We start from the raw sequence: 24,238 nt of genomic DNA, 5'->3' as shown, positions 1-24,238 counted from the left end.
ACCGAATGAAAACCAATTTCTCACTGTCCTTTCATTATCTGAAAATAAAAGGCAGAAAAACAGCTGTCATAAACAAGTAATTATTTTAATTTTAATGCCACACTTCGTGGCCTCACAGCAAACCCCCTAGCTGCAGTCTGTCCTTTCTCTTATCTGGTCTGGGGAAAAGAAAAAAAAAAAACCACGATAAATCACGTTAAAGCAATTGCACATGTAAATGACTCCTCTGGAAACTAGATACCTTCGCGCTGAAATAACTAGAGGCTCTCCTTGCCGAGATCTAGAGGGTGGAAATTACTGCTAGAACTCCCGAGGGGCTGCATGCCGCCGCCAAAGCAACGTGCACGCGGACTTCCAGCTCACCGACTTTGGGCTGTTTTGTCGGGTTTATAGCGTAGTCCGCTCCCGCAGCTTATCCGTCCCGGCCCCCATGCTCTGAGAGGTCAGCGGGGCGCGGGGCGCCGGACCCGCGGGCGGGCAGCGGCTCGGACCCCACGGCGGCCGCGGGCAGCGGCTGAGCGACGCCCGGCCCCGGCGGGCTCTGCGAGCCGGGCGGGGTCTGCCAGCCCGGCGGCCCCGCACCGCCTGCTCTCGGGGCCGCCGTCCCGGGGCCGCCGCGTCGGCGGCGGCGGTGGGGGGGGGGGCGGCGAGGCGCGGGAGCCGGGGCGGGCGGCTCAGCCCCAGTGCGCGGCGGCGTGGGGAGCGCTCCCCCGCACAGCCTCCGCATCGCCCCGCTGCACCGAGGCCGGGCCCGGGTGGGGTGGGGGGGGAATCACCGCCGCCGGCGGGGGGCCTCGGCGCGGGGCCGGGGAGAGGGGGATTAATGTATTAGCGCCGCTCGCTCCTGCTCCAGGCTGGATCGGCTCCGAGACGGAGATTAGCGCAGCGACCGACCACCGAGGCGGGTTTTGGGCGGAGGGAAGGGGGAGAGGAAGACAAGCGGTCGGACGAGACCTGCGCCAGCCGCCCGCTGCGGCCCCGGCCCCGGTCCCGGGGGGATGCGCCCGCGGGGCTCGGCCCGGCCCGGCACCGCGCCCTCTGCCAGGCGGCAGCATGCGCGGGGCCCCGCCGCCGCCCCGGGCTCCGCAGCGGCCCCTGCTGCCGCGCCCGCGGCCCGCCGAGAAGCCGCGCATCCCCCGGGGGGCAGCGGGCGGCTGCCCGGCACCGTGTCCCCGCCGCCGCGGGCGCTCCGGGCTACTCTGGTCGGTCGTGGGTGTCTCCGCACCTGCGGCTCCGCGCCCCGCGGGCACGGAACGACCGCGACGGTTGGAGGCGGCGCGGCAGCTCCGGCGGCACGGGCGGGGGCCGGCGGTGGCGGGTGCCCCCCGCTTGCACCTGCTCGACATCAGCCCGGTAACACTCAGTACCGGCGGGGAGGTGTCGCCGGCAGCAGCGTCGCCTGTAAAGAGCATTGGAACGAGGAGCCGCGCCACCCCCACCCCGCACCCACACGCGGCCGCCGCCGCCCCGCCTCCGCCCGGGGCTCGGCGACCCCCGCCCCGCCGCCCCGCCGAGGCCCCGCCCCTCACCCGCCAGCACCGCCCGCCGCCCGGCGGGGCGGGGCTGCCGAGCACATCGTGGCGGGCGGGGCGAGAAGAGGGGCGGGGAGCGAAGAGGGGCGGGGAGCGGGGCGCGCCCGTCCGCCCGCCCGCCGCCGTCCAGTCCGGGCTTTGTCTCCGCCTCCGCCGGCGGAGCCGCGTCCCAGGGGCCAGGAGGCGGGCGGCGGGCGCCGAGGGGAGGCAGGGCAGCGGGAGACAGCGGCTCCCCCGATCTAGCCGCGCACAGTCCAATGCCCGGCAGCCCGGGGAGAGGAGTGACTGCGCTTTCCTGCCGTGGCACGGCGAGTGCCTCCAGCCTAGGAGTTTTCCTGAAGCAGCCGTCACACCGGGAGCACTTGTGGTAGAGAGGGAGCAGGAGGAGACCCCGAAATGACTTACCTCTCGAGGCGCGACTGAAGGGGACTTACTGGAGTGGAACCGTAGTGGAATTTGGGTCTGGAGAGGAGTTGCTAACGCTTGGTTTTTTGTTTTTTTTTTCCTTGTTCTTCTTCTCCCTGTTCTCTCCCCTCTTCGCCCATCATTGGAAATGAACAAATTGCATTTGCAATTCAGAAAGTAGAAATACTAAATACTCCATCCCCCGGGAAGCACACATGTAGTAATGACAAAGGATTGCAAAGGAGAGAGTGGCTCCAGTTTCCCAGAGATATCCCCTTAAATGGATTACTAAATGGGACACTACATCAGCTAGTTCTGTCCTCTAGCTGCCTAGATACATGCACCGAAAAGGTACAGTACTCCCCCGTCCGTATCCCTACCTGATGTTTTGGGGTTGCTCGGAAAAGAAGGCTCCCGGGTCGCCCCGGCAGGCTCGGGAGGAGCGAGGATGGTGCGTGGATTAAGGCTGGCTGCTGCTTGCTGTCTCGACAGCGTTTGCAGCGCTTAGGGAGGGGGAGAAGAGCCGCCTGCAAGTGCACACGCTGCGCTTGCTGTTGCCACTTTCCAGGCATCTCGTGGCTTCGCCTTTCTTTTTTTTTTCCCTCTTTTTTATTCTACCCCCCCCCCCCCAACTCCTTAACGTGTTAGCCTTCCGCCCTAGCCCCTTGGCACGGTTTGCATGCGCAGTGCTCGGTCTCCTCTCCGCCTTCCCAGCCCCGAGCCCTGCTCGCAGCGGGCCGGCGGCAGGGGGTCGCGTCCGCCGGGGCGCGGCGGGGAGCGGGGCGGCCGCGGAACGCCGCCGGCGGGGCTGGGGCCGGGGCCGGGGCCACCGCCCGCTTACCCCGAGGCCGCCGGGCATCGTGTGTGGCTGGGTCGGGGAGGGGGTGTCTTTGTTACAGGGACAATGTGGGCGCTCCGTGCAAAGGCGTAACCCCGCGGTCTCCGCTGTTCCGTGCGGGGTAGTTGGGTCGCGGTTGATTTTTTTTTTTTTTTTTTTTCCCAAGGGAGGGCTTGTGTTTTGGGGGAAGGGGCCGGGAACCGAGGAAACTTCTTCCGCGGCGCAGCCCCGGCGCTGCCCCGGGCTTTGTTCGCGATCATGGGCTGGGGCCGCGGGCTCCCCTCCCAGCGGACAGCGGCCGTCTTCCCCTCCGCTCCGGCCCCGGCCCAGAGGGGCTGCCGGCTGCCCTTCCGCAGCCCCGGGGAGAAGGGTGGCTCTCGGGCAGGGCTGCTCCCCCCCCCCCCCCCTTTCTGCCGGGCGCCCCCAGCTTCTCCCCCGCGGGCCGCTCTTCCCCGGCTGGTGAGCGCAGGCAGGCGGGCTGGCCCCGGCGCCGAGCCCGGGGAAGACCGGAGCCCTCGGGGAGGCCCGGCTCCTCTCCCTCCGCCCGCACCCTCGCCCTGCAGCTCCTTCGGCCCTTCTCCTCCTTCCGGACCCGGGGCAGCCGGGCGAAACGGCGGAAAAAGAGAAAGTTTTTCTAAGGGGCAATAACAGATCCGGCCGGCACAAAGGAGTTCCTGTTCGGCCAGCCCTCCCAGAGGGGCTGCGGGCTGGCGGCGCGGCGCCCCGCACACGCCCCGCGCCGCCGGGGAGTCCCGGGGCCGGCGGCGGGGCGCCTTCGTGTCGCTGATGCTGAGGTGGGGAGGGATGCTGCGGAGGGGACAGGATGCTGAGGAGGGGAGGCATTCCCCCCCAACACACGTACACACCCCATCCCCGTGTATGCGCGGGCAGGGAAGGCTCCCAGCCGAGGGCGAGATGGCGTTAGGAACCCTGGCTGCGGCTCCGCAAGAGCGGGAGCCCGCACAACCCCCCGGGCTGTGCTCCTGCCGGCGGTGCGCTGGGGACGCGGAGCCGAGGCGCGGGGGGCGGGGGGGGGGGGGGGGCGCGGCGGAGGCTCGGGCAGCCCCTGGGGCCGGCTGAGGGTCAGCACCGCCCCGCGCTCCGCCGGCGGGGAGAGGGGCGAAAAGTTTGGCTCTCCCTCGTCACGCGTGGGGAAAGTACCTGCTTCTAGCGAGGACTCGGCTGTCCCACCGCCCCTTCCTTCCTTCCTTCCTTCCTTCCTGCCCCAGGGAGGCGTTTCCCGGGGGTGGCTCCGGCCGGCGTGCGGGCGGGGGGCTGGCGGGGGAAGCGGGGCTGAGGCTGCAGCCCGGTCAGTCGCAGCGGAGATGCGCTTCTGCCCGCCGCCGCCGCCTCTGTCCTGCCTGGCTCTTCCCAGGGTGAGTCGCAAGGCGGTAACTGCTGGGTTTTCCTTAGGCAAATGGCTCTGTCTTTTTCTAAGCTTGACCGCTTGTTGAGAGGGAAATTTGTTCTCCTGCTCCTCTCCCGAGCTAATTGCAGCTTTTGAAGTTTGTAAACATGCGCGCTTGTAGCAGCGTCTGTGCAGCGCGGATCTCTAGCTGCTGTAGACAGAAAATGATTCACTAATAGAACGGCAAGAATAAAGGCTTCAGTCAGTTCTGTGATAAATTGTAAAGGACTCTAATTCCTGACTCTGCAAGGTGAACGCTTGATTTTTTCAAAGAAGCACACGCGGCTTGCAGGTGTTGTAAAATAACGAAGAGCTCAAACGTCCACAGCCGTTTTCTGTCACAGGGCTGCATGCGGTGGCTTATTATTTGACATAAAGTCTGCTAACTTTCATTTAGTATCGTTCAGCAACGATACTAATTATTAAGCTAACCTCAAAGATGGTAGCTGGAGGTGTGATTTTACCACAGTCTTTGCAAAAATTAGTTCCGTGCCTGCTCTTGGTTTGCATTCATTTAATCTAAGTGTCATCCAGTAAGCCATTCTCATCCAAGTAATTTTTACTTGGCGGGTAAATCCTTTGGCATCAACGTGAGAAAGTCCAGCAGAGTCAGGCTCTTTTAATCACAGAACTCATGGAGATTTTGAGGAGTCTATGGCATTTCTCTCAGACTAAGATTTATGTAGCTGTTACCATGTTCAGGGCTTCCTTTGCCATTTGTTTTCAGACCAGAAAAGCAAAATTATCTTGCTCTGGTTAACTTCTGTTTTGTTTTGGGGTTTTTTTTGTGTTTTGTTTTGTTTTGTTTTTTTTATAATGAGACTAATGTACATCGTGAGGAAATTTGAGGCTGCTCCAGCAAACCCCTTTCTTCATGGAATTGCTTAGTACGTGGTTGAACGCAAATACTAGCTTCAGTAAGATCGGGAAGGTTTGTCACTCTTAAAAAAAGCACAGTTGCCAAGGCGTTTCACTGTCTAGGGTATAATTTTATCTAGAAGGAACCTGTTTTTAATATGGTAGCTTCTCATAAGGTATAAGACAAAGAGAATATATACTAACTCTCTTTAAAGCCAAACAATTTCCTATGCATAAAAACGTTGATCTCCATTCTCCTCTACTCTTCACTGGAGAAAATCTCTGGCTTTCATGGAAATATAGTTCAGGAGCAGAATGTCCAGGTGAGGTTTCTGTTGGAATGCTAAATGAATTTTAAAATAGTAAGTAATACCATAAAGTATATTTGCAACACTTGCTTTTCATGTAGTAGGAATTGAATGCTTGAAGCATGGGTAAATACTTTCAGGGAAGATGAATCATATGGTCACAGATGTTCTATGTATTCTCAATTAGTCTACATTAAAACTGTATGTTCTTACTTAATGACAAAACCAACCTTATCAACTGAACTCATACTACTTGAACCAAAAAATAATTGGGCACTGACATCCATGAGAAGCATGACTAGGTAACATCTCTAGCTACGTGAAGATAACAGTGAATATTAGCCATAATCCCCTCATAATGTTTGTAAATAGAGGATCGCAGTTACTGGAGTTTAAGACTGCAGAAGGAGATAGGTTGGACTAAGGATGAGGAGTTGCCTTCATTGAATTTTTGAAAAGGAAAAAGAAAAAGGAAGAGAAAAGGAGAGAGATCAGATTAATGACCTGTGATAAATCCAGACTAGAACTGTTTGCATTAAAAAGGAAGTAGGTGATTGTGAACTTGCTTGTGCATGTTTTGTGAAGGGAAGGGGAAATTTGTCATCTTGTTTTGAAGAGCCATACATAAATACACATGAAAGGAGTTTGCATGGTTTACAGCAGGGGAGACATAAAATGTTTTAGGATTAAATTGACCTGAGCTAATACATGCCTCGCATCCAACTTGTTTGCAAGAACACATTGTTATACTACCCAAACAAATGTTTTGTGTATAGTACCTGACTCCCATACACTATAGCAGAGTGCTGAAAACAAACAACTGGGTAAATTCTGGAAAATAACATTCAGCTCTATTAGACGTAGCGTATGCTAGAGAAAAGTTGGACCATACTAAAAGAAGTTTTCACTATCCAAATTTGATACAGATGCTGCAGTATTTTACCTCCTACTATTCATTTACTGAGGAGGTAAATCTTTAGCCCTTATCCTTCCCAGTCTCATTCACCCAAGTAAGCTTTGCTCACCCAGTGAAGCCTTGCTTGCTTGAGTAATTTTCTGAGAGTAAAGGCAGTTGCTGAACTTTTACTCAAATAGGGACTTTTTTTCACATTTAGGCCCCAATCTGAAAATAGTGTTCTCTGTTAGGAATCAATACTTGGTGAGGACCTGAAGCTATGGTGCGAGTACGTTCACTCTGGATCGACCTTCAGTGTTAAGTCAGACCAAGGTCTGCGTGTTACATAGCAAGTCGCGTCTGAACAAATTGTGACAGGCTGTGTCTTGACTGGGCAACAGAAGAATAAGAGGAATAAGCAACGCTTTTTACTGGTGACTGTTTGAGCATTTTATGCTCATTAGTTCTGTGCATCAGGATTATTCTGAGGTGGGTGAGGCGTACACAGAGATCAATACAGTCAGTGGTAGCATGGAATCTGGCTGCTGATCAACAGCTTACTGCAACCATGAACAGAGTTCAAAGGCAGAAACAAGCACCTGGGGGGAAGCCTGGGCCTGAGCCTGACACCTTTCTGCAGGAATATTTTTATTTTTCGCCTGTCATACCAGTCTTCTGAATGAGGAACAGCTTAGATGTGCGTAGGGTCTGTGAAGGCAGAAGTGGACTTCTTCTCCAGTTCAAGTGCAAACCTGGCAGACCGGAGTTTGCCTGTCTTTGTTTTCTTAATGTGCTGTCTTGTGAGACAACTAAACCATTACCTATGGCCATGGAAATAACCGAATGTTCACATTTATACAATGTTAAGGGATCTTTAATTGTCCATGGTGAACGATGCTTTGGTTTTGGGTCTTGACTGCAAGATGGCAAGTATGGCAGCACAGCTCCAAGGTGCTGCTTCGGGATTTAAAGGGAAGAGTGCCACCTACTGTGTTATAATTATACATATTGCACGTCCTGCCTGTCTTCTGCGGGTCCCCAGGCTGCTCGTTTGCCTATCGTATTTTAGCAGCTGGAAGATGTGAAAGGATTCAAAATTAAACGTGGTATGGAAACTGAGGGATTTAAAAAAAAACATAGAAGAAAAGAGGTATGCACCTACAACTTCAGGGTATTCTGGAAGTCTTAGGAGGGGTTCCTTGAAATTCAGGCATAGAGGCATTTGCAGGTTTTGTCACTTCAGATTTACAAGGGCTGCTAACAATTAGTAGTCGAGCCACTGGAAATAGGGAAGGGGATGAGAGATTTATGCCTCCCCCCATAAAATAATCATATTCTCAGCTTTCATGCACCAGATGAACATAAATGAGGCTGCCAGGCTTATGCTCTCTGAAATCTAAAGTTTAGCTCCAGCTATAGTTTAATAAAAAAAGGAAGTAGATACCACTTTTTAAAGAAAACAGCTTTCCAAAAAGGAAGAAGAAAACGAGAAAAACCCGATATGAATTACGCCGTAATTCGCTGCAAAACCTCTGGAAGTGTTTCCCAGTATAGAACGGTAGTTATTTATCAGCCAAAAGGAGGGGTGTACTATGTTCTGTGTGAATACAGAGTCATTTTTGTATGAAAGGAATTTTTCCCCAAGCCCCAAAGTGTTTCTTTAGTGGCTGAAATAGAGATGTAAAATGAAGTAGATAAACTAGCTATTAACAGAACTGCCAGTTGCTGTATCTCTAGAGTGAAGACATATGGTAATTCACTACATTCAGTGATGACCTTTCCTTTAAAAGTATTGTTAATAATAGGCATTTCTATATAGAGTATTTAGACTAGATACTTGAAATTCACATATCATGGACTACCCCATGCCATTTTTTTTGTGGTTTTTTTTTTTAGCTACTGACAAAACTGCTACTGAGGAACTTTCTACAGAAATACAGTTTTACAACATTCATGCAATGCTGAAGTTAAAGTTTCTGGGGGCAGATGCACAGCATTGCAGCATGTCATGGGACATGGCAGCATGCGTGCAGTCCTCGGTATGGGAAGCCTTTGGCTCCTTCTCCCTTACCCTCCCCAGGTAAAGCCGTGCCTTGACTGCAGGGTTATACCCTTTGTGTGATACAGGCAAAAAAAGCATTCCAATGCTTTTATGATCTTTGTAGCCAGTTGGCTTTAGTGAAAACTTAACGTTTATGAAAGTGGAAGGAAATAAAGAATATTTTTATTGCACCCTTTCACCTTAGCCTGAGACTGTCTAGTGGATGAGGACTATAATACTAGTATTTTTACTGGAGATAATACGGAAGTTTGATTATGCGCTTCAGAAAAAAGGTATTCCTAACCCTCATCAATTTTGCAATGACCCTGACAGACTCACAGGGCCTTCTACTAATGAAAATGTGTAGAGTATATAACAGATATGGTCGGGTGTTCCAGTTCAGCGGGTGGAAAAAGTACTCTCTCATATGAATCCCCAACACAATAGGAAAAACTGTGTCCAAATATATTCCTGACTGCAGCAAACATTATTTCTACTTTCTTATCTGTCTGCTCAGCTTTGCTCAGATGTTCTATATATTGAGTATTCCTACGTATGACTTTGATAGTCAGATGGGAAATCTGCTATGTTGGTTCCTTCACCATTGTTCATGAACATTTATCCATTACTTGCACTCGAGGCAGCCGTTCATTGAAATGTTAATGAGAATTTGAACAGTTTATACTTCTATAGTATATTTCTTTTTTAGCAGAAAAAAAATTGCTGTTTTGTTGATGCCTTTCGAAATCTACTTTTTATTGGTGGATTGAGATGGATTCTATGCTAATTCCTCCTGCATTCCTGAATTATGGCCTAGCTAGGCACTGTCGCTGGGATCTTCATCTATTAATCATGGCAGCTGCTTGCTTATTCGGTTGCCATAGTTTCAGTGCCTCAGATAGTGTTGGGGTGCCTTGGGAAAGGCTTGAGATATACTCGGACTTGCAAGCCTTGCAGTTATTTTGGCAGTAGAAGAGCTCTGAAGGAAGAGAGAACAGCATCCAATGTTATTCAGAGTTGGACTGAGGGAGGAAACTTCTGGATATGTCTCTCTGGACCTTGTTATGTGAACGTCCAGCTGATATTTACTCCCAAGATTTGCTTTTTGTTTTGTCTTGCTGGTAAAACTGTACACTTCAGAGACTAATGGCTACCTTTATCCATTGCAAGGGCAAAAAAAGGCTTTTCATTAGTTCTGCTGATAAATGGTTGGGTAAATTAGGGCATTTAGGGTTTCCTAAGCAATCCAGGTAATTTGTTTTACATTCTCTTTTAACCTAGCTACATACAGCATGACATCATGTTTGAGACTGAGTTAATGTTTATTGTTACTTTAAATTTAATAAAATGACAGTAAGTACCCTTTTGTTAGCTGCAGAGCAGCTTGAATTACAAAGTAGAAAAGGGGAAGTAAACTTTTTTCAGACAGAACTAGTGCTCTTTCAGCACTGTGTTGGCATTGGCAGTATTTTTTTTAATAGTGTTTCAATATCTGTTCACAAATTCAGCATTAAAACATGCATACTTTAAGAAATGTGGAGCTGTGAGTAGTCAGAAATAGCTTTTTTGACAAAGGAGAATAATGGTAAAGTAGTAAATAGGTCTAACAGGAAAGTAGCTGGAAGACTGACTTGTCAATGTCATGCTGAATATTAATTGTTTTGTCAGTTACGCGTAATACAAAATGATGTACAAACATCTTTCACTAAGCAAATCATGGTCTCCTTTTTCTTTTCCCATTGAGAAAAAATTTTCATCACTTCTGTGTGAGCAGGAGTAAGCCTCACATTTTAGTAGATACTTAAATCCCATTTCTCTTGCACTTTAAGTTACAGTGTCTCCAGAATTAACTGATTTCCCTCCAGCTCTAATAAAGCAATTTGGTTCTTGCACAGATAAGCTTGATACGTATCTTCTGTTCACACACACACACACAAAAAAACTTTGAATATTCACATCAAGCAAAGAATCTTGTTAAAAGCTGTGCAGTTTAGATTAAAGAATTCAGTATAATTGGAACTAATCTGGAAAATTAGCCACTTTTTTACTCTCAGATGGTTAGCTTGCATTCAAAGATGAGTTTTAAAGCTTCAGCTTGGGACTTTACTGCCCAATCTTGTCAATTTTTCAAGTGAGATCAACAAGCAGATTGAGAACATGTGCCTGTTATGTGTAATCCACCCTCAGGAGTGCTACCAACTGAACAAATTGAAGTCCAAAAATTTCACATGAATTTTAAAGATGACAAAGCTTTGTTTGCTGGTAGATGCACAGTAAATTTGTATTTGTAGTTTTATACTCTCACATAGTACGGAGGTTTCTGTTTTATAGTCTGGATTTAGTGCACTCTGTTGTATATGCATATTTTACATAAAATTAATCCCAGCCTTTTTCCTGTTAAAACGCAAAATGTGCACGTATCTAGCAGATTGACAGTCTGATAGAACAAAATAATATGCCCTGGTCATTTTGTAGTTCCCTTTCGAAGGGAGCTGGTGTTTGCATAAAAAAATTGTTACAGTGGAAAAATATCTTCGGTCAAAAGCTGTAGAGGTACAAATTCAGTTGTGTTTTTTCTTTTCAGAATTTATTGTACTCCATTCAGTTTCAGGGTAGATATAGAATTGCTCTGTATACAGATTAATTTAAGCAGTTCTGTAAGGTATGTTTGTACGTTCTTTAACATTAATTAATGATTTTTATTGCTTATTATTTATTTTTTACCTCCAAGAAACAGAGAAGTGAGTGATAAGTGATTGTGTAGTCAGTATAGAGGCCCAGTCTTGTTCCTGTTGGAGAGTAAAGAAGAGTTTCTACTGAACACCTCAGCAACAAGCCCTTACTGCATTTATAGTTCAATACAGTTCTTTCGGTTTGTTTGTGGTTGGTCATAGAAGTTCCCCAAGCAGCTGAATTTTATCATCAAATGTACTAAACTCATCAAGGAAAGAAAATAATAATCTCTGGGAAAGCAATTGTTGTATTTGTGCCTTTTTAACAGTGTTACAGAGTTTGCTTTGCAAATCTTGCACATGTGGAATAGCATCTTGCTGCCTGAATATTCCTGGCAAGCTAAAGCTTGGCTTGTGCTGCATGCTCACGAAGGGACATGAGAGAGAGAAAAGGTGTCCCCCAGTTCAGCCTCAGCGCTCCCGGTGCCTGCAGCTGGTCCCCGGCTGTGGGGAGAGTACCCCCCGGCTCCGCTTGGTCCTTCGGAGCGGGTGGATGGCGAGGAGGGATGGGAAGGCGGCTGGAGCCCTGGCCCGCGCGCGGTGCCTGGGAAATGCTGCAGTCGCCGTCGGTGCGGGCTGGGAGGATACTACTGCATCCTGTCCCAAAATGCCAGAGCGAGGAGAAAGATGGGGTAGGATGGGATGCCTTTGTGCCGCCTGGAGCTGCTTTTCCGCCGCTTGCTTTACACGCAGGGCACAGCTCAGCGTCTGCCGCCTGACGGCAAAGTAGAGGTTGAGTCCCACGGGATTATCTTCCGTGACTAGTACTTCATGCCATAAGCATGGTGAAATGCAGCTTGGTATTTGATTCAAAATGCCTTTTTTTATTATATAGAGAGGATCACAGGCTGTTTAACTGCAATCTTGAACTTTGGGTCATAGTCTTTATAGTACTGGCTTTTTGTCGTAGCTCTCTAATGAAGGAAGAGCATCATGCATTAAAATAAACTTCTGAATTTAGTTTTCCGTATGAACAGGATTTGGTACTATGTGTATAAATTTATAATAGTGTTCAACCCATTCTGCTTCTGAGTAATTTGTACTTATTAATTACAAATGCACAGCTTTTGCAATTAGAACTTACTGATCCTAACCACGTTAATCAGAAATGACCACAGTTAAACTGATTTTTTAAAATTTACTGTAGTCTGTTATAGCAGCGTGATTATATAACATATTTTTTAAGAACTGTGTCCGTGCAGTAAGACTTTCTTTTATAGAAATACATTGTGCAGAATTTTTTTTGTTCTTGGAAAGCAATTAAAGAGGGGAATATTATCAGGTTTCATGGAGAAGTAAGAAGACAAACTTTTTTCTAGTGGTTCTTTGGGATGCTTTTTTTCTCAGCTGGTGAAATTATTCTTTAATTTGAATAGGAATTTGTTTTTCTTTAAAAAGAAATCAAGAACTGAATCCTTAAAGAGCTGCGGTGGGAAGAGGAAAGATTTTTGCATGAGCTATTACACTTTTTCATTATTATCTGCAAGGTGTTTCCTTTTAATTCTGTTGTAGGGAAGTTCAGCATGTTCAGATACACTGATTAATTCCGTCACGAGACGCATATATTGTAGGGTGGTGTCGTCTTTTTTACTTTATCCTGTTCTAAGCATAAGACCCAGAGATAAAGCCAGAACACTTCCTTTCCCAAGATTAAAAAAAAAAAAAAAAAATTAATTCCTTTTCGTGTTCAACAGCATGTATAGTCTGAAAGGCAAATTTAGCCAACCTGGAGCTAATAGCCTGAAGGTGTGAGATGAAGGCTGGTGACTGGCTGTGAGAATAATGCAGTTTTGATTTGTCAGAACATTTTTCTTAGAGTACTACATACATGTGTTAAACTATCTATCAGAGAAAAACTTCAAAAATAAAAGGCAAAGTGTGGAATAGAGTAAGTTCTCTGACACACAAATTCTAATTCCTTTTCAGTGCACCCTTTACATTTTTGACCAATTGTTTTTGTTTGTGTTCATCCCTTTTTGTCATAAGCTCTCTTGTGTAGCTGAAAACCTAGAGGTAACATCATTTGCTAACCCAAATAGCACCCAACTCAAGTGTTGTTTATGTAGCAGAGGCAATTCAGCCAGGCCCTTTTTGGTAACATGTTGGTGCAACTAAATGCAGGTGATGTGCTGCAGAAGGGTGGAAAATGTAGACTGTATAATGACTGCTAATGTTGGAGAAGGAGTCTGTAAGAATGCTTGCATTGATTTACCTTGAATAGCAAATCAGCTCTTTAGACTTCTTTCTTTTTTTCTTTTTTTTGCCATAAATGGTCAGTAATCTGTTTTAGTTTGAAATAGATGAAAGAATTCGTTGTTGTCACAGTCAAAGAACTTAAAGAACTTTTCAAAACCTGGAACACCTACACAGATTCTTGCACCACTGTTTTTTTAGAAGGACTAATCCTGTCCTCCTTCTTTGTGCCAGGCTCCCAAGATCCAAATATCTGGATTCCCAGCTGTAAACCTTTATTCAAACAAGTCGCCTTAGCTTACATGAATACGTAATCAGAAGCAATTACATTGCTCATGTAGATAGGTGCAGAGGAGCTGGGATGAGGCACAAGAATATGGGTTAGCAGGATCTAACTTTTGATCTGTAAACATCAAACAGAAAAATGAGGGCACAGTTTTGCTTCAGATTGCATGTCCATATTTATTTCACCAGGCATGGGATTTGTCTAGAAAACCTAACCTCCGACTTGTTCATGTTGGTCACATAAACCTTGTTGACTTCAGTAGGAGTTGTTAATTACCGAAATTTAAATTCTTTGGAGGAAATTAACTTATGACCATACCAAAACCATCAAGAAGGCATTGTACTGTAATGGCATCTGTACATTGAATTGATATTTTAGCTTCAAAGAGTCTAGTACTGGAAATTTTTCAGCAGTAAACCAGCAGAGAATGTGTTAGTAGGGGGGCTGGAGTGCTACTTTGCAGCTATGCTGCCTACTTCTAGACAACCATCATATGACAGCCTACTCTAACAACTACCCTCATTTAAAAAACAGGGTTGTGTAAGAAGGAGCACAACACTTCTACTGAAATACATTTATGGGTGGAGGGCCTTCAAGATTTCAAGGGGTGGAATTTACTGAGAGAGAATCCATTGTATTTTCATTGGGTTGCATGTCAAAGCCTGGAAAGAGGCAAATAACTTTTCTCACCACTACATAGTGGCCTCAGAAATTGCTACAGATTTTAAGAGAAAAAGGCCTTTCACTTTTTGACACAGTTTCTAAATGCAGGGGTACAGCTATAACTAATATTATGCTGTCTAGAGAAACAGAAGAAGAGCTTGGTCACATATTTTTTATGCTGAAAGGGAGAAATGCTTGTTTCCGACAGTCTGTTCAGCTGGGTTATTTACATTGTGAAAACCAATAGGAAAATGCACTGTACTTTTTCCTTTGCATGTAGCCTGCCCTCTTGTGTTTCAAAATCTCAGTGCAGATGCTTCAGGGTAGTGAAAAACATGGAACAAAACCAAGGAATGATGGACACAAGCCATGCTCTTCAAAGGCACTGATTTTGTCTGTGTGTGTGAGTGTGTGTCGTCTTGCTGTTTGCAGTATAAGAAGCAATATAGTTTTCAGCTTTCTTAGACAGAGACATTAGAAAGTGGGTTAGCCAAACTGATGTGCAGAAAAGCTCTAGGAGTGAATTCGCAGTGATGGGTAAAGGCCGTAATGCACATGATTAAAGTGAGACATGCTGCCTACACAAGGAACTGCTAACAAGATTCTTTCACAGCTTTCATGTCTCAGCCCTGCTTTTACAGAAAATAAATTCATGTTTAGTTTCAGTGGTTGCACGGTTTTGCTCAGCCCTACAAGGATAGATAAGACAATCAAACTATACAAGTGCAACCAGTTGAACACAAAATAATACAACTTGCACTGAGCAGAAACAGTGACTGTGCACGTTAGCAAAACAGTGTCTGAGGTTAACATTCGGTTGGTCTTATCTTGAGCTCCTGTTATCTTACTGTTTAGTTCTTCAATAATCACGGGGAACTGAGGCTAAAAGCACGGATCAGGTTAAGGCAAATTAGTTGAATTTTTGAGAGAGAAGGGAAGATAGAAAGAGATTCTGTGTCCTTTAAACAATATTTTTTTTCCCTCCTGTTCAAACAGGAGGGTAGAAATTGCTTCAAGCTATTAAATAGTTTCTGGCAGTAGTTCTAGCACTTCCCCTTGCTTGTATGGAGTATATTTTCTGTAGCTCAGAAGAGTATTTAAACACTCTCTTATGTTTAAAGAGCTTCCAGAATTTAGAATTATATAAAGTTTTTGGAAGATGCAGAAAAATAGACTGCAGCAGCTGTATGTTGTTCCAGTGTTTAGAAGAATAAAGAAATAGTAATTTAAGTAATTCTTTTTTTTAAAAGTGACTTAGAAATCAGCTAGAAATATGTTTGACCCACAAATCTAAGGCTGTTTTAATTTTCAATTTTCCAAACAATTTTTTTAACTTCTTGAGAAATAGTGTGCACTTGGATTTGGATTTTGCCTCAGGTCAATCCTGTGTGAACTCAGTGCTTATTTTAAACCATTTCATTTGTGTCTTGCTTGAGACACAGCATCTTTCAGCCTTCATTTTCTTAACAATAGTCATATTATGGATCCAGAACAGGTAAAGTGCAGATTCTGAAAGTGGTGCTTTTAGCCATCCAAGAGTTACTTTTGCATTAAGGACTCAAGCCCAGGTGCTCAAGTCTTAACAAAAAGAACTTGCAGGGGTTAGCATTTTTTTGTGGTTTTTTTGCCAAGCAGCTGGCATTGTGTGCAGAAGAAAGGTCATGTGGTCACAAAGAAAGCACTCAGTTCTTCAGTCTCATCTGATCAGGTCTCACTTAAAAAAAAAAGTGAGTTGCGTGTGCTTAAATGTGTGGTGGCTAAAATGTCTAGAGACTCAGAACAGAAACAACTCAAATGCATACAGAAATAAATCGGACATGCCAAAAGAATTATGAAAGATTCCAAGCTTTCTCTTCCTGGGTATGTCATGAAGGTGATGCACTGGAAATGCATTGGTGATGCAGGGAAATTCATCTGCAAATAAAGATGTTGCCTGATTGCTTCACTCGCACCTGTTACCTGCTAGTAAACCAGACTTTTCGGACCAGGCATTTGTCTATTTAGATTTCTAGTTTGTGTGAGTTAATAACTTCAGGTTTGAAGAAGTTAAGACTGGAATCTTCCAGTTCTTCTCAGTACAAACCACAGACTGTGTAGGTATCTGTCCCAAGCCCATCTCAATACTCACTAAATAGCCTGGAAAATAGGGAGGTTGTACGTTGGAGAGGGCGTTGGATTTTCAGTGTGACCAACACAAGGTGCAGAGAGATGGAGAATGTGTTGTAGCACCAAGTCATCTTGCCAAGAGTGCTGTCCCAGCAGCCCTGGCTCCATAGACATGCTGCCAGCCCCGGCTCAGGTCTTGCCAGTTCAGACAAGGAAAAGTGCTTTCTGCAACTCTGTGGGGAAACCAGTTAGGATGAAACAGAGGTGCCACTGAGTGACAAGGCAGCTCATACTAGCTAGGCTGATTATCTTCTAAGAAACAGGTGGGATACTCCATAAAATGTTACACTCTCGTGATGGAACCTGTGATCTCCTAGGAACGTATACAGTATTTCCACAGACAAAAACAGGAGTGAAACAAGGGCCATGTCTTTGGCTTAGAAAACACTAGGGTGCCTTAAAGTCACTGCTGTCATTCTCTGCTTTCAACTCCATTGCAACTTTATGTTATAGCGTGGGATATGAAAAGATTAAACTTTTTTGTGGAGCCTGCAAGATTAAAGACAAGATGTCTCCCTTAACTGCAGGAAAAATCCTCACTTTTTATCAGTTTAAATGAAACCTTCTTCTTGAACCGAGTACTTCATACCTAATACATATTTTCAGCATTAACTTGGACAAAAGATGGGGAGCTGTGTTGTCCTGCTGAAGGATACATTGGAAGAGAATAAGTAATAGAGAATTTATCTACTTCAATATTTGTGGTGTCTTTGAAGTGTTAATAATATTTGGAAAAGTTTGTATGTCAGGTTAATGCCTGTTCTGTGAGCTTGTGAGACAGTTTGCAAGAAAGCTATGAATAATTTGCAGATTTTTTTTTTCCTCATAGCAAAACCACTAAGATGGTCCAGGTTTACATCACTTATCTTGACCACATTCTTTTGACTGAAGCTTCACTCAAAATGAAGAGAAGTGAGCTTCACTCACTTTTAATGAAGAGAAAGATGTTTTTGATAGGTGCTCCCCAGTTAATTAAGTTGAAGTTAAATTTATGGAGGCATATCAGTGGTTTTGGCATGTGTACTCTCCCAAAAACATTATCTTTGAAAAGATAACATCATGACTGAGTAAGTCAACAAGAAACCCATAAACCTTGAAATTACGAGCAGATACAGCTATGGTACCATACTGCTCTTGCTGGATCCCAACTACCCGCACAAATGGTGGGACAAACACAGATATGTAGAGTAACGTTTAAGGAAGAAATGGTTATAGGCAGCAAGGAAAGTAGCTGTAAGGTCAAGGCTGAGGGGTGGAAGGTTTCTAGAAACAGAGGGATTAAAGGAATAGCTGTAGGTGTATATCCATACTGGTACAGAGGGATAGCCGAAGTGCCAAGGTATAGGAGGGGAGGGCAGGATGAAAGTGCTGTATTTCACTGCTCGCTCTACCTTACAAACTGGCAGTATGCTGTGGGACGATTCCTTTCTGATGAGCTGTCATTGCCTAAGTATATAGGAAGCTTGGAGTGGAAAAAACAGATGGCACATGGGAGATGCAAGTGACATCGTTTGTCTCTCTGCCTGATTTCTTTATCCTTCATAGAGAATTTGGTAGGTGGGGGAGGAAGAAAGCCCAGATGGGACTCTCCTCTGTCCCCACACCCTCCTCCTTGCCCTGGGAAATCTCACGAGACTCCTTCGAAGGTTTTCCATCATTGCTGAGCATCTCAAATGATTGGCTTGGAAAGGCGTTTTTTCTGCGGGAAGAGAGATTGACATGTAGCAGCGCAGAGAGAAGAGGCACTGAAAAGAAATACAGTAAACAATTTTGTTGTAATAAATCTTGGGCAAAGAAGTGGAAGGAGGCTTTATAATACGTGCATTTTGAGGGAAGCTGCTAATGGGTTGTGTGATCTCCTTGCTGCCAGGCCAACGGTTAGTTGACGTGTTTGCAGCCATGAGGGAAGAGCATTGGCACTACCCTTTGCAGCTGGCTGGTCAGCTGGCTGGAATAAGTTCATGGCTTTTGGCCAGTTTCCACTGAACTAGTAAAACTTCCTTTAAAAAAAATCCGTGCACCTGGCACTGTTTAGGAAAATTGTGGGTAGCCTCAGCAGGGAAGCAAAAGCCTAGCTCAACACAGGGGTTGAAATTCCTAAAAGTTAGGTTTTGATATATTATACCTTTTTAAAAAACATGGCAGCCTGTGTTTTTGAAGAGAGGGGTTTTGTGGGTGGGGAAGGGAAAGGGTGGCTCTGGAGTCAGGAGGCCCCCAGGTCTCTGCTGGATGCAAAACTCTTGCCGAGGTGAGCAGGACTTGCCTTTGTGCAGGCAGTGAGTATAGGCTTGGTCTTTGTAGTAGGGGAAGAGTAACGTCGGCGCGAGGATCATCATTTTAAGGTGTGATTGTCACGCCACAGCTGCAACTGCTGATGTGCCAGGAGGCGTGTGAAGTTCAAAGCCCCATTTCCAGCTCCAGACCTGGATGTCCGCAGAGGAAAAACCTGCCGAGACGGCTGCTCTGGAGTGAGCCAGGAGTGCAGCACGCCAGCTGGGTAGTACCAGGATGCAGGGCAGTATGTGTGGGGGCTCTGCCTGCATTGTGACGAACGTGAACAATCTGGTGTTTGTCACAGGTCTTAAAACTAAAACTGAGTGTAAATAAGGAACGCTGCTGCAAGCAAGCAGGATTTTTATAGCGGTTTCCAGGAATGAATCAAACCTAAACTGCGAGGGAAATATTCTCTGCCGTATTCAAAGTTTGTGTACAGAACTTTTCAAATAAATGCTCTGTAAAAATGATTTCATTCTGCTGTGATTATGAACTTTTGCAAACATGCTGTTTCACGTTACTCTCATAAATAAATTTGATTAGTAACAGCTGTGACTCCTCAAGTCCCCCAAATTTTATTTTCTCAATAGAAGAGAGTTGAAGAAATCCTCAAATTATTGTAAATGAAGATTTTGTTTGTATTTTAAGCTAAAATGTGCTTGACAACATCCTAGCAATAATTAGGTGGACACGCTCCTGCTTGGAGAGGCTGCAATGAACTGCCTTTAGTTCAGACAAACAGACTTTTCATTTCCCGGAGCACTTTGTGAGTATTAGTTGCTGCATGCTGAACAAGTACTAAAATCTAACTAAGTTATAAATGGTGCTGCTCAGTGACAGGCTGTTTGAACCCAGAAGCAGGCTGCTATGGCTGCATTGTGAATTAACCCCCCACACCCCATCCTGCACGGGCTAGGCACAGACACTCGCCCCCTCCCACGCACACCTATATCGCATATCTTTTCTGGTGGTAGTGTTTGTTTACCACCCGTGTCTGTGTTGAAGGTGTGGTGCTCTGTGGGACAAGACAGCATTCGGATGCTGAGGACATGGGTTGTCTTTCCCACCTGCTCCTCCCTTGGGCTGAAAATACGCCTAGTTAACGGAGCAAGGATGTGCTCAGCCAGTTGTGCTCTGTGCTGTTGAATCCATTGTTTGGCTTCCCCCCAAAGATGCCAAATCTCACTTTACAGCACAGTGTGCTGCAGAATTTTGCCTTCATTAGAGGACAGAGTTCCCTGGCCCCAGTTCTGCCATCTACTGCTATTGCTGCCAGCGCTGGGCGGCTTTCTGCCTGTGTGACTGCAACCTACTTCTCTGCAATCCTTGATGTGAGCAAGGGCTGCAGGCATACTCTCCTATACAGCTCTTCTGCTAATGAGCTTGTCTGCTAATTAAATAGAAAGACGAAGTTGGCAATGTCTTTGATATTTATTCTCAGTGTGGCCCTTTTGACTTGTTTAGAGTTTCAGGGTGGTCTTGAGGGAAGAGATTTGGTAAGCAATTGCTGAGTTTGTATTATGCTTTATCAACATTGAAATAAAGTCTGTAAAATATTGTTTTGTTCCTTCTAAGCCAGATAATGCAATATAATTTTAGAAAAGTAAAGCTTAACCCAGACGAAACTTACAATTTAGAAGCAAAAAAAGCCATGTGGGAAAGGCCTTTTGTGAAATTTATTAACGTTTTTGTGTATGCCACACATGCTCAGCGACATCTATGATGAATGACAGTCAGAGGTTAAATAGCATTTATTACACACGTTTGACCACCTTACTTGCACTTTGCTTCCTAATTCTCCCTCAAGATTACATTAACCATTTCAGCCTCCTTGAACAGCTTCAGGCAGCTGCCATTTCCTTAGAGGGAAAAAAACCCAACCCAGCCCAGGATAGGAAGGTTGCCTTTTTACCCAGCAAATGAAGAGTGTCCTATCTAGACGTACATTTGCCAAAGGTAAAACATATTTTTTTTCTGAGGTAGGAAATAGGTTTAAAACCGAGATCTCTGATCTGGTAGGGTGAGAGGCAGATGGCTGGACCCCCAGGTGACTTGTATGTGCTCACTCTCTGCTCCCTATCAAGCATCAGTGCTCTGCAGTATGCAGAGCAGACTTCTGTACCTCCAAGGAGAAACACACTACTTGCCTTCTAGTTGTGTGACTTACATGGGTATCAGAATGTAAAGCATTAATGCGCCTAAAAAAACCTAGACTGGGTCATTTGACAGTTTATATTTTTTAATTAATTACTGTTTTTTCCTTCCTTGCCCTCTCTATCTACCTCTGTAGATAGATGCTAGGTAGCTAAAGCACTAAAGTTGGATATTCACAAAAATATGTGAAAAATGGTACAAAGCCATAAGACAGTTTAAATAGGTGAAATGCTACAAGCATTCAGGAATGCTTCTTCTGTTCATGGCTCTTCTCTGAAGGTTTGTTCATAATTGTTGCTAAAGATGGGATACCAGGGTAGGTGGACTTCTGGTTGTAATGGCCTATATGTCCATTCCAATGTTCTGATGGTGTGGAGAGTTTCGGGCATGTGCCTTGGTCTGCTGTTAAGCAAGAGTTACTGGTGGAGGTTTGTATGCATATTGAATGAAAAAAATTAATGTTACTACTCCAGCTCTTTGCTGGGGTGAGGTCAACAAAATAATAAAGGAGAAACTGAGGTAACCATATGCCACCTTGGTGACACAGTAATTTTCACGGACTTTCCACACGGCAGAATGATTCGTGACTTCCCACGGTTACTTCATAGTGCTAATTTCAAGCCCAAGAATTAAAGGACTGCAGATCTACTGGTATCAAGTAATACTTGAGAGAGTAGGACTCTTTGCAACCTTTTGGCAATCCTGATAAGTCTTGTTGAGTGTGTGGCGACCATCAGGCTAGATGCTTATTTCAGTTGCAGTCATTAAATGGAAACAAGTGCTGCTTACATTTGTGTCTTCTGTATGAGAAAATTGTGAGTTCAGAAATTGGCATTAGGCACAGATTATATTAAGGCAGATTATGGAAATCTGCAGATATTAAAATTTGTATTCAGGTGAAAGGTGTTGAAGGATAGATATACGTTATATAGGGTCTCTCTATTTCTTGGTAGTTCATTAGTATTCAGTATGTACGTGAACTGATCTAGGCATTGTAAAGTACAATGGAAATGTGGCTAAATAATTTTTCTTTGTACAATTATGTAGAAGAGCAAAGAAGAGTTAATCATCAGAGACCTGTTTACAGGCTGCACATGGGAGAGTTGGACTGCAAGGGAAGGCACTGTAGGTAGAGTTATTTTCATTCTGATCCCTTAAGTGATCATGAGTTGGTGCTGACCACTAAATATATTGTCCATTTTTTTCAAAACAGAAAAAAACCCAACCCTCTTTTCTGTGTAGGGACATGAAGAGGAGTAATATTAATTGTCTGCTCTGTATTTTTAGTGGAAATACTAAGGAGCTATCAGTTTTATTATTTTGCTTAATAATAAAGCTTAATGCTAAAGCGAATGTTTTACTGGAGATGCAATTGAAAATTTTCCCTCTCTTACAAATAGAGAGATTTTAATGTTTTATTTTCTCCAGGGGTTTGCTCTTCCACTTTAGCTTCGTTTGCTTTTGTGGAGGCTTAAGGGAGGTGTCATGACTTTCAGAACTGCTGAATATTCAAGACTTCTGGTGCAGTCGGTGGGGCTGGGAGCTGCAGCACACTTTCGAAGGGCAGGCCACAGGCGTGTACTTTTCGCTTACAAGAACAGGCAGCACAGATCTTTCCTTTAACCGGATCCTGCAATTTCTGCTGATGCAAAATCCCCCTGGACTGTTGGCATCAGGTAGAGCCAGCCCACGCGGTGCAGCCGCCCCAGCCCGCTCAGCGCCTCGCCGGGCTCTGCTGGGTTGCACTGAGCTCTGCCCAAGGCCAGAACAAGCTCACCTCTGTCTGCAAGAAGTGGTACTCGAAAAGCTCATCTTTATCAGTGGTTTGAATTCCTTAACCTGCGTCTGACAAGTGGTGATAAAATATGTCACCAAGTCTTTCCTAACACTCATGGCAGAGTGCTGTTTTTCTGGAGTCTCTGGAAATAGGAAGAGACATACTGTTGCCGACCTCCACTGATCAGGTCTTCAAAATGATGAAATAGGGAAGCTTGCAATGGCTCCCAAGGGACCAAAGAGTTCTCTTACTCCTCGAAATTTATTTAATATCGTGATTCCAGAAGCCAGAGCATGAAAGAAAATACCCAATGTTATATATCCTTGTGATAAAAATTGTAGGATTAGCAACACTGGCACACGGGAAAACTTTTCTTCAAACGTATAAATACGCACTGCATTAGTTGGCAAGTGATCTTCTGGTGATCCTTAAGTTATCTTCAAAAAGGTGTATGTTTTTGTCAGCTGCCACTTAACACAAAAGATGACTCGATGAATAAAGAAATAAAGAGTTTATAAACTTCTGTGTTACTGTTCATTCATTGTCACTTATGTCAGAGTAAACAAGGAGACATTCCCTGTGAGCAGAGAGTGTGTGAAACTATGGTGTGCCTTCAGACCCCAGGCCTGTTTAGCAATGGGTTTCTTGCAAATCAGTTGTTGGATTTAAGTTATGTTTTAAACAGCTTTATTCATAGACTATGGGACTGGAAAGCAAGGTCAGTGTAGAGTCCATCCTGTAGTTATTAAAGCAGATGGTTGAAAAATGCAAGCAGACATCTACATCTGCTTTGCATATTTAAATACAATATAAAAAAAAGAAAAAGCATCTCAAGTTCTGTGGGTCTTCTAGACAGCGGGTGTGTATTTCTGAGAGGAAACTAAGAATAACTTTAAAAATTCAGGAGTGCTAGGGCAGCACGAGAGGGAAATTGGGAAGAGTGTGACTCTTGGGAAATAGTTTTTTACAACTCGTAAAGAATATGAAGAGCAGTGACATTGCAGTTTGATTCTTGAACTTTATAGAAGAAATTTAGGCTGTCATCAGCAATCAGACTGTCACTGGGAAAAGAAGTATCATCTGCAGTGAATACTTTTTAAAAAAAAAAGGAACAGTTTTCAGAACTTGTTTCTGATGGTCAGTCCTATTGTATTTGAAAGTAGGAACCAAAGGTACTGAATCAGGGCTGACCGAGAAAAAAAATATAAAAAGTGAAGGTCGCTCTGAATAGGCTGAGGGTAGTTCCACAGTCACCAGCACATGTAGTAATGACCCTATTAAAAAAATCTGCTAAAGAGCTGGGACTTGGTCCAGTAAATTTGCTGCAAGTACATTCACTGTCTGGTGAATGGATTTACAGCAGCCCTGTGCCCGCACCAGCTAGGTGCTCTTGTGGAGCAAACTGACAAGGAACAGCATTTTTAACCCCCTGTATGTAGGCACTGGTGTGTAGAAACAGGAGGAGCAATATCATGGCTCAGTGTGCTGAGGTGTGCGAATTGGCGCTTAGTGGTTTTGTGCAGAAGCCCTTTGGCTTTGTCAGCACAGGGTTCTGCCAGGGTGAATAAACTCCCTTGTTTGAGGTAGGGTCACTGTTGTTTCACCTTATCAATATATAGAAGCTCGGACAAAGTAATACTTACTGTTCCTATGGAATTTTCCAGGAAATGAACTAATGTACTTGAGTATTTCTGTATAGAAAGTGAAA

The 24,238-nt window shown here is 45.2% G+C and overlaps 1 protein-coding gene across 7 annotated transcripts in view; it reads left to right on the top strand.

Annotated features, from left to right (window-relative positions):
• The first annotated feature begins 422 nt into the window (after window positions 1–422).
• The window catches only part of SEMA6A (semaphorin 6A), a 116,601-nt gene continuing 92,785 nt past the window's right edge, over window positions 423–24,238 (top strand). For 5 of the 7 annotated variants that reach the window (XM_030003882.1, XM_030003879.1, XM_030003881.1 and 2 more), the window contains exon 1: window positions 1,745–2,288. The gene's annotated coding sequence lies outside the window, so the exon portion shown is untranslated. Of the gene's footprint in view, window positions 443–1,744; window positions 2,289–4,057; window positions 4,152–24,238 lie in introns of those variants that run through there. The other 2 variants (XM_030003877.1, XM_030003876.1) reach the window with 2 other exon arrangements.

Source organism: Aquila chrysaetos, chromosome Z, assembly GCF_900496995.4.
Source record: "Aquila chrysaetos chrysaetos chromosome Z, bAquChr1.4, whole genome shotgun sequence".
In the NCBI taxonomy this organism is placed as follows: domain Eukaryota; kingdom Metazoa; phylum Chordata; class Aves; order Accipitriformes; family Accipitridae; genus Aquila; species Aquila chrysaetos.
This window is presented reverse-complemented; position numbering and strand designations above follow the sequence as displayed.